Raw genomic sequence first — 9,932 nt, 5'->3', positions numbered from 1 at the left:
GGAGTTTAGATGTTGTGATATGATATTTAAGGAACCTGTTCTTGCACTAATACCAATGCATCTAATCACTTGTTAGAACCCTTTAGCTTCTGGCCTTTGGATCCACTTTTTTAAATATCATTGCACGATACGATACTTGAGGCGAATGGAACTATATATATTTTTCTGAATATCATTACATCTTGGGATTCATAAGATAAATTAATAGCTGGAGAACAATCATGTGCAGCATTCTAAACCGTTACTGGACACATGGGATTGGCCTGCTAGAGGGAATACTCGATCTCTTGTGAAGGATGAAACATAGCTGTGTCTGTATACTGTCTTCCTCAAACTAAGTATATATATATATAAGAAGAAGTAGGCCAGTTCCTATTAGGTTCCTAAGCCAATTTTAGGGCAGATTCGGTTTCCAATTCCAAAAATTGAGGATCGGCTCTAACATGATAGATTCCATATTTCTAGTCTAGAACCTAACCACCTAGAATCCAATCACTCCTAAATGCTCTAATAGTTCATTTGCTTTTAATCTCAAACCAATTTCATTCTTTTACTCTACGTAACCTAGTATTGAACACCGGTGCTCAAAATTTCTCTACTAATGTAGGGTACCATCCACATTGGCAATTGTCCATAAAGATTGGGATAATTGTCTAAAAAGTTCATGAACCTATTGTGCGGCGATCAAGTTCATTATTAAACCTTTCAATTGTGCCAATTTAGTCCTAAATCTTTTAACGATTTGCCAATTTAGTCTTTCCAATCAATTTTGATCGGAAATAGCCGACGTGGATGTCGGCCGCCCTGCGTGGCATGGTGACGACCGGCACTGATGTAGACAAGTTTTGAAATTCTTTTTATTTTTTTCACACGCCCCCCTTTTACTTCCCTCTCCGGTGCCTTGCATATGGTTGATTGAGTTCAGGTCACGTTCCAGACATTGGAAAAATTGAGGCCGGGCCTCCTTTTGTATCCTATGGGTTTCGTTTTAATCGAAATGGGCCTTTAGCTAGCCCGCGCATTGATTAGAGTTTCAAGAGCCTAATTAGTAGGCTTATGAGCCTGGGTTAGAGATGATGGGCTTAGTGTGGAATGAGTGGATCAAGCTACTAGACCAGTTTTGAATGCGATGGCCGAATGGGTTTCGAAAATGGTTTTTGTTCTCTTTTCCTTTTCATTCTTTTGATCTTTCACTTTATTTTATTCAATTTTTATACACATTTGATTTATCGATTAAAAATCAGGTTTCGACAATCAGAATTCGTCATTGTTCCGATCGCCACAAGATCACTAGTTCGAGAAAGTAATTTAACTGATATCCCTCAAATGAGGTGCACTTCTGCGAAATTTGCTTAGCTGTTCTAGCGAGTTGTGATCATCACCAATTCTGGAGTGCCTTGACTGCACCTTGCCCTTTCTTTCATGATCATAGTAATTCTTGGAATGATAGTTACTTCTCGATTCTTTATTCCCCATGTTCACGTCCCGCCTTTCTCAGTTGTCAATAGCCTTGTTTCCACTGAAGATTACACCCTTCACGCTACTAATCCGCTACCAAAGAGTGTTCTGAAACCAACAATACTATCAAAATGAGAAAATTACTTGGAAAGTCCTAAATTTGTTGCATTTGTACCAATTCGATTTTAAACATGTTAATTGTATCTATTGAGTCCTCAATCTTTTGACAATTTGCCAATATAGTCTATCCGGTCAATTTTGGTTGGATAATGCTGACATGGACATCGACTGTCCGACGTGGCATAGATGATGCTGGTGTGGATAATTTTTATAATTTTTCCTGAGTTTTTTCTTTTTTTACAACTCTGGGCCAATGAGGACCGACTACCCTCATTTGGTTTGAGTGAGGACTTTGCGGCCCGCGTTGGCAATAGGCAAGGGCCTCTGCTCCCTTATCGACCACAAGTGAGGGCGTTGGGTCCTTGCCCAAATCCAAGTTAGGGCATTGCAAGCCCCTATCCTGCGGCCAGGGCATCGTGGTCCTCACCTAGATCAGGCTAGGGTGTTACAGCACTGACGAGAGCCTTGAGCCCTTGCCCGGATCCAAAAGAGGGTTGCAAACCTCGCCCAAACCTCTCCTGTGGCTGGCGAGGATTAGTTAGCGACCTCGCTAGCCCATAGTTGAGAAAAAAAAAAGAAAGGAAAGAAAAGAAAAACTAAAAATAAAAAAAATAAAAAAACACTTTAATATTAAAAAAATTGTAAAAATCGTTCACGTTAGCGCTGTTATGACATGTAAAACAGTCGACTTTCACATAGCGATTTTCTTCCTAAATTGCCCGAATTGATTACATTGACAAATCGTCAAAAGGAGGACTCAATTGGTACAATATTGTAAAAAAAAATTGATACAATAAAAATGTTTAGGATTGAATTATCACAAATACAATATGTTTAAAACCTTTTTGGTAATTTTCCCCATCATAATTACCAGCATGCCAAGTAAACAGCCCAATAGTTCTTTCACTGATCTTTCATGATTTCTTGAAGTTTGGTCGGTATCATTTCTTAAAGCGAGGAATTTTGATTGATTTTGCAGACACGATTCCAAATTCCAAGAGGATTGTGATGGATTTGCTTTATCCAATATCCGACACTTTAAAAACTCGAGGTCGAGCTTTTCTTTCCAATAATGGTAGAATGATGTGGGCACCTCAGGTTTGGATTTAGGTATTTTATCTGAGGAATTTAGGATTTTGAACTTTGATATTACCTTCTTTAATTAAGTTAGTAGGATATTCACTTAGTATAGAACATTTGAATTTATTGTTTTTATTATTTTAACTTTTTAAATGCGTTAATGTATCTTATCTTTGATTGGAAGATACCATAAGGACCTGGTTCTTTTTTTTTTTTAAGGTCTAGCGACGTTTTAATTATATTCTCATCCCAGTATTTCTTTTTCAGTTACTTTATTGAGAAGTAATCTCTGGAAAAAAGATTCCAACCGTGTTTATTTGTTGGTATTTTATCGAATCACGCAGTTTGCCTCTTTCTACAAATACAGAAAATCGAGCGATTTCCCTTTGTGTGCGTGCGATTAGGGGGTTCGTGTTTGTGAGTTGTAACTCATTGCTTTTCGTTTCCAGTGCGTCATTTTATGAAGTTGAATTAGGGAAAAAGCTATTAGAAGTCCCGACCTCAAGCAAGATTTAAAGGTCTTTAGAGATTAAGGAATTAACAGACGAGTTCATTACATACAACTAATAAAAAGAGTCTAGTTCTTGCAAACCTCGAGACTAGAAACATGGATTACATGCACACACGCACGACCAGAGTAGTTAAAAGTAAATAACAATCCCTCCTAATTCCTTTTCTTCTCTCCTACAAAAGAAACCAAACCAGGTGATCCCGTTCAAATAGCCTCTCTCTCTAAATATTTCTAAAATCATGTACTTTGAATCTCTAGTACTTTATTATCACAACATTTGTTCTTGGATTAGATTATGTCAAATTCAAGGATCGAACGAGAAAAGCACGAACAACCACGAAATCGATGATCTATACGTCGGCCTAATTTTCGAATGCAGCAATATGCAACACATTGTTACCATCTTGGTCTTTCCAGTCTAAGATTTTTGTCATATTGGCTCGCTTAAGTCATCCAAACAAAACCTTGAATGCTTCGACGTTGTGGCTCTTGAGGGCAATGTGAACTGCAGTCTCACATCTGCTCGTCAAGTCTTAAATGGACAATCTACAAGTGGGGAAAATTACCAAAAAAGTCCTAAACCTTTTGCAATTGTGCCAATTCAGTCATAAATCTTTTTTTTGGCCAATTCAATTCCAAACCTTTTGTAATTGTGCTAATTTAGTCCATCCGGTCACTTTTAGCCGGTCGGCTGACGTGGAAATATTTTAATAATTTTTTTTCGAATTTTTTAAATATTTTTTTCTCTTTTTTTTTCCCCTATCTTCTTCCCCAGTCGTCGGACCGGCGAGTGCACTGGCGAGACCTCACCCGGCGATGGCGAGGCCGCCTAGATCTGGCGAGACCTCCTGGTCATGGCGAGGTCGACCTCACCCCGAGAGCTTTCTGATGCTTTACGGACGTTTGGAGCAGTTCTAACAAGGAAATCTGAGCTGGCAATTTGCGTAGCTGATCCACTACATTATATTCACTAGCTTTGACAATGGCCAAGAATTCTTTGGTTTCTTCGTCGGTAACAGGCTTTGGAGGCTGAGCGTCAGCTTGGGCATACGTTCGTCCTGACCTGGTGATTAGGTCCACATCCAATTCATAGGACCACGGGACTGCTTTGTCATCCTCGTACCGATAGGGCTGAGGTATTTCAATCACTATGTGCCCTTCAGGTAGGGGTACCTCAATTGCCAGCTCCTCCTTCTCGTCTGGGCTGTCAGACAAAGGTTTGTTTACAAGCGTGGGGGTGGATTCACTTGTTTCGGCATTCAATGCTGAGAGTTCTTTGTCCCGGTCGATGATAACCTCAGAGATAGTGGCCACTATGCCGGTACGGTCGGCATACACAATCAAACCTACTTTCGCTATGCTGGCAACCTTTTCTTTCATTAGGGATAAGGGCAGTACTTCACCAGTAGGATAATACCCTGCTCTCACTAGAGCATTATAAACATCAACAGTGCGTACCCTCTCACTCTTGATTCGACTGGCGTTGAAGGTGGATATGGCATTGATTCTGTTTCATGTTCGGGTAGTGGGTTATTCTGTACGTTTGGCTTGGATGTCTGGAATGAAAAGGCTTTGGTGTCGAGCAAGTTTTGGATTCGGTGTTTGAGGGTATAGCAGTCGTCCGTCGAATGTCCTACCTCGCCCATGTGATAGTCACATTTTTTGGACGGATCGTAATTCGAAAAGCTTTCTGAGTTGGGCCGTTTTGGTTCGGTAGAAAGCAGGTTTTTCTTCCGGAATATGGCTAGGACTTGAGAAGGGGATCCAGGCAACGGAGTAAATTGCCTTTTCTTATATCACCTCGGAGGCTGGTGACTTGAGGTTGGCGGCTGCTCACTGTTTACTTGGACTGTCCGGGGAGGATGAACAGTCTGGGTATATGCAACGTTCCCATTCGCCAGGGGCTCCTTATCTTTTCGTGTGTGGAGTCTCTTACTTGTAGAAGCGGGGTCTGTGAACCATCCGTCACGCAGTCCCATTTCAATTCGTTCACCGATAGGAACAAGACGATTAAGGGATTCAGCAGTGGCGCCAACCAGGCGGTGTCTGTATTCGTACGGAAGCGACTTTATGAACAACTTTACTTGTTCATGATCAATGAGTTGTGGGGTAACCTGGGCGGCCAAGTTTCTCCATCTGGTGGCATACTCCTTGAAGGACTCACTCTTCTTCTTTTCAGTGCGTTCCAGATCGTCACGAGTAAAGGTAACGTCGAGGTTGAACTGATATTGCTTGAGGAATGCATCAGCGGCATCATCCCAAGACTTAAAAGCATCCACATCTTTCGACATATACCATGTCAAGGCTGGCCCCGTCAAACTCGCTTGAAAGGTCTGAATCATGAGGGGTTCGTTGTCAACGTACTGGGTCATCCGCACATGATACATGTGCAAATGATGTCTGGGGCATGAGGTACCATCATACTTCTCGAATTCCGACATCTTGAATTTTTCTGGTACTTTGACCCGTTTGTATATAGACAGGTAAAGTGGAACAGCATGTTGCGGGCCTTGTAGCTGTTTCAGCATCTCCTCGACCTTTGCAAGGCGTTTGTCCTGTTCTGTCATTGGTACAGCTTCAAGTTCAGGCTTCCTGACAGCAAGGGGAAGCGGATCGTCCTCCAGCAGGGGCATCTTGCTATCACTGGCGGAGGCTTTGTCTTTTCCAGTAGACGGTGGTGGTAACACCACTTCAATTGCTGCAGGCGTGGGTATGAGCTTGCCCTGAATGGATTCCACCTGCTTTGTGAGATTTTGGATCGCATTGAGGACCATCTTCATCTCGTCCTCCATGTTATTGAGACGGACGTTTTCTTCGGCCATTTTTTGTAACTACCTGTGAAAACGCTAATATGAATGAGTATAATGTCCAATAAAGAATCATTCTATGACCTAGTCATATTATTATTGCATAATTTATTTATTTGCAAAGAAAAAAATGAGAAAAAGGGTTTTTTTATTAATATCAACATTACAGGCGGCGTCCCCGGGGTTCGAACCCCGGTCGCCTCGGACCGTGACGCTACATCCCCGGATACCACTGGGCCGAAGGCCGCGGTGGTGTCATTAAGGGGCAAAAAAAATTTATTTAAAGCATAAAAAACGGCCCGAGTTATATTAACATTTGTACAACCCATAAACATTTTTACAGGAGATAACCAAAACCCCTAAACATAAATACAGGGAAATATAAAAGATAGGGCTTTTAACGAAAAGGTGCCCTTTCCCGGATGCTCATTCTATAAACGATGGGGAAGCTACAGTCTCTCGGAGCCGTTTATTTTCACGGACAAGCTCCGCAATAAGCGTATCCTTCGTCCCCACGGTCCTTTCGAGCTGGTCGATCTGTGTTTGGCGACTGGGCTTGTTGGGTACATCCGGGACTTTTGGCTGTAGCTCTGCCGGGATTTTGTGATGTGTGATGTAGAATAAAGAGGCATGGTGGACTTTTTCTTGCCCTTTCAATAGTCTAGGCACAAGGATGTTCTCAGGCTGACATTCAGTCCATCTCCCCTGGGTGGCACGAATTTCGCCAGCATAATTGTAATTCGAACGAGTGAATCGAGCTCGCCTCAAATCTGTCGTGAGAGGTGGCGGGATCTCCTGGAGGGCCCTGTACTAGCGAGCTACCCGGTAGGGGTAGTATGAAGTGATGCCAGATAATCTGAGTAGTGGGACAGGGTTATAAAACTGGTGAGCATACCGAACCTGACCCTCATGGAACCATTTAGCATGCCATAAGAAAGCTTTGGGATCAGGGTCTTTCAAAAAATTTACCCAGGTAGAGTAATCCTTCTGAGGGGAATTATTTTTTAAAACCTCGAACCTTTGAATCGGGTGCATGAAGTCATCGACTTCAAAAAGCTGCATGAGATGCCCAAATCCTCTCAAATGAGATAAAAACCAGATTTGCAAAATCTCTGGGGCGGCCTGCATGATTTTATCATCATTTTGTTTAAAACGGTTTAGAGACAAAAATGTTTCTGCTAGAACCGAATTAACATAACCCAAGCCGGTGCAAATTTGTTTGGCCACATACGCAATCGAAGGGTTTATCGAATTTCTGCGATGGGGGAAAATGACACACCCAACAAAAGCAAGGATAAAAATTTTAGCTTTTTGGCTCATGGGTTGACTTTCAAAACGCTCATTTAGGAAAAACTAGGGGCAGGCATTGCAATGGGCTTTGACAACTCTTTTCACGGTATTGCTATCGGTTCGCAAAAACTGGGATAATTCGGGTAGAGGGGGCACACCCAAAAGTGGTTTAATGAGCTCAGATCCCAAAGGCTTTCCAATGACAACACTATACTCTTCCAGAGTCGCGGTCATCTCAAGCTTACCAAATATAAAGGTGGATGTTTGTGGGCACCAGAAATGTGCTAATGCTTGCATCATGCCAGAGTGGATGTTAATTTTGAGCAAGGGGAGTAGGCGACCAATTCTTGCTTCAAAATACTGTTGGCCATTTTGATCGAGTCGGTCCCACCATGCCAGCAGCTCTTTTTTAGGAGTGGGGACGAATTGGACATCAGCTCTTCCCATCGTATATAGAATGCAATCAACGGGTGGCCTAACAATAACAAATCAAATGAATAAGTAGGCTGCATAATAAAATGAGAAGGGACAGAATATATACCTTTCCTTGAACCATGGCAATCACAACGACATACACATGAGGAGTGAGGTTCAATTTCTATCTAGACTGGCTTAACAAAATAAAATTAAAAGGGAGCCTGACCGTCGCAGTCTCGCATTGGTGTCAAGTCCTTTTAATCTCGGCCAAATCGAAAGGAATATCTTATAGTCACGCGAATAGCGGCTAAAGATATTTCTTTACGATTTGTTAGAAATAAATTTCGGGGAAAAGAAAGGCAACCTCTACATCGCGGGCTTGCGTTCGAGGTCTTATCTTTCTTAACACCATCCTAAAATGCCCTATTGCGGCCCAGGTCCGGCAGCGTGGTTGTGTGTGCAATAGTGTAGTGCTAAATCATTAGAGTATGCACAACAATTTATAAACAATCAATTCGAACCTGCAAGAACAAATAACACCATTAGTCAGGATCATACCTGGAGTCCTTGCTGCCAAAAATTATTTTTGAACAGGATAAAAATTTTTGGCCTAAGTCCACTTTTTAAAAAAAAAAAATAAATAAGTCCCCAGCGGAGTCGCCAGTCTGTCGCGACCGAACTCCCGAGCCCTTTTTTATCGAACATGCAAAAAAGGGGGGCTCGCCTGGTACGTGCTAAGTCTAGGTTTAGGACTTAACTCGGGCTCTCCCAAGTCCATACCATATCGCGACTTAGGGTTTAAGTTTTTAACATGCAAGTGATTTATATCAAGGAGTCGCCACTAATCGATTTGGGGTGGGCCGATTAGAAACCCAAATAGGGTGATGGGAGAATCACCCTATTCCTGCGAACCGGAGATTAACCGAGTTCGGGGACTTGGTTATACTAGTTAGATAACTAATGCCCTTTCGGTACCTTTTTACCCTGTTCATTTCTGAAAATATTTGTCAAGCAGTTTGGATTGATTTTAGGACATTTCTCCTAACATGTGAGGTGATCAAGCGAGTGCATAATCAGAAACGATCAGCAATCAGGAACACAACAATTCATGCAGCCTAAGGTTCTAACCTTAACTGAGTCAGATGACATTAAAAAATACAACAACTCATGCAATTGTACTAAAACACGTATAATAATACAACGGTAATAAAAACTAACATGCAAAATACTACCGCGCAACCTCAGGCTTGTCTAATTTAAACAAGACAAAAACTTACATAATAATACCACAAAATTAAAACAACAAATATATCACATAAAAAAATAAAATAAAATTTTAAATTTTTTTTTAAAAATAAAATAAAATAAAATAAAATAAAATAAATTCGAAACTTTTTTTCAATAAAAATAATAATAAAAAAAGGGAAAGAAAAAGAAAAAAAGAAAAGAAAATATTTTTTTTAATTTGACTCGGGTCGGATTAGCTGAACCGGATCGGTCGGACCAATCCGGGTCAACGAATCCGACCCGGTCGTTGACCCGGGTCGGGTCAGTTGATCCGGATCGGTCGGACCGACCCGGGTCAACGGATCCGACCCAGGGCATTGACCTGGGTCGGGTCGGCTGAACCGGGTCAGGCCGAACCCGCATGAGCAGCCGCCGGCGAAGCCGAAAATCGGCCTCTCGCCGGCCGACCCAGACCGGCGTTGCCCCCAATTCGGCCCCTGGGACCAATACCGAGCCCCTCCACCCACATGGGTCGCCGTCCGATCGCCGGCCGGCGACCAAATTAAAACCGACTTCATTGGGGAATTTTGTCGAGCAGATAGTGTGCACGACCAAAAACAGGAGATTCCAACCTGTTCCGGCGAACCGGAGGATTCAGGCGACCCAACCTACCTTCGGTGATGACACACGGACGGCGGGGGATGGCGGTATGGGCCGGGACTCGCGCGAAACGGCCGGCGCGGGTCCCGGCCAAACCGAGCATAAAAACAGGGCAGAACAGGGGCAGTTCGGACTGGGGGGAATCTCACCGTCGACGGCGCGTCTGGGGGGCTTCCGGCTGATCGGAGGGCGACGGCGACGCTGCTGGGAACCTGTAGAAGCCAACTCTCCTCTCTTTCTCTCTCTGTTCTTCTCTCTCTATTTCTCTTTAAATTGGCCGACCGGCCTCTCTCTCTCTCTCTGGCTATTTATAGCCGGCGACGACGGTGCCCCTCTGCTCCTCTGCGTCGGCGTGACGACGG

This window comes from Syzygium oleosum, unplaced genomic scaffold (genome assembly GCF_021117445.2).
Source record: "Syzygium oleosum isolate NSW1041296 unplaced genomic scaffold, Sole_v2.1 Sole_v2.29, whole genome shotgun sequence".
NCBI classification, from domain to species: Eukaryota; Viridiplantae; Streptophyta; class Magnoliopsida; order Myrtales; family Myrtaceae; genus Syzygium; species Syzygium oleosum.
Note: the sequence above shows the minus strand (reverse complement) of the source record.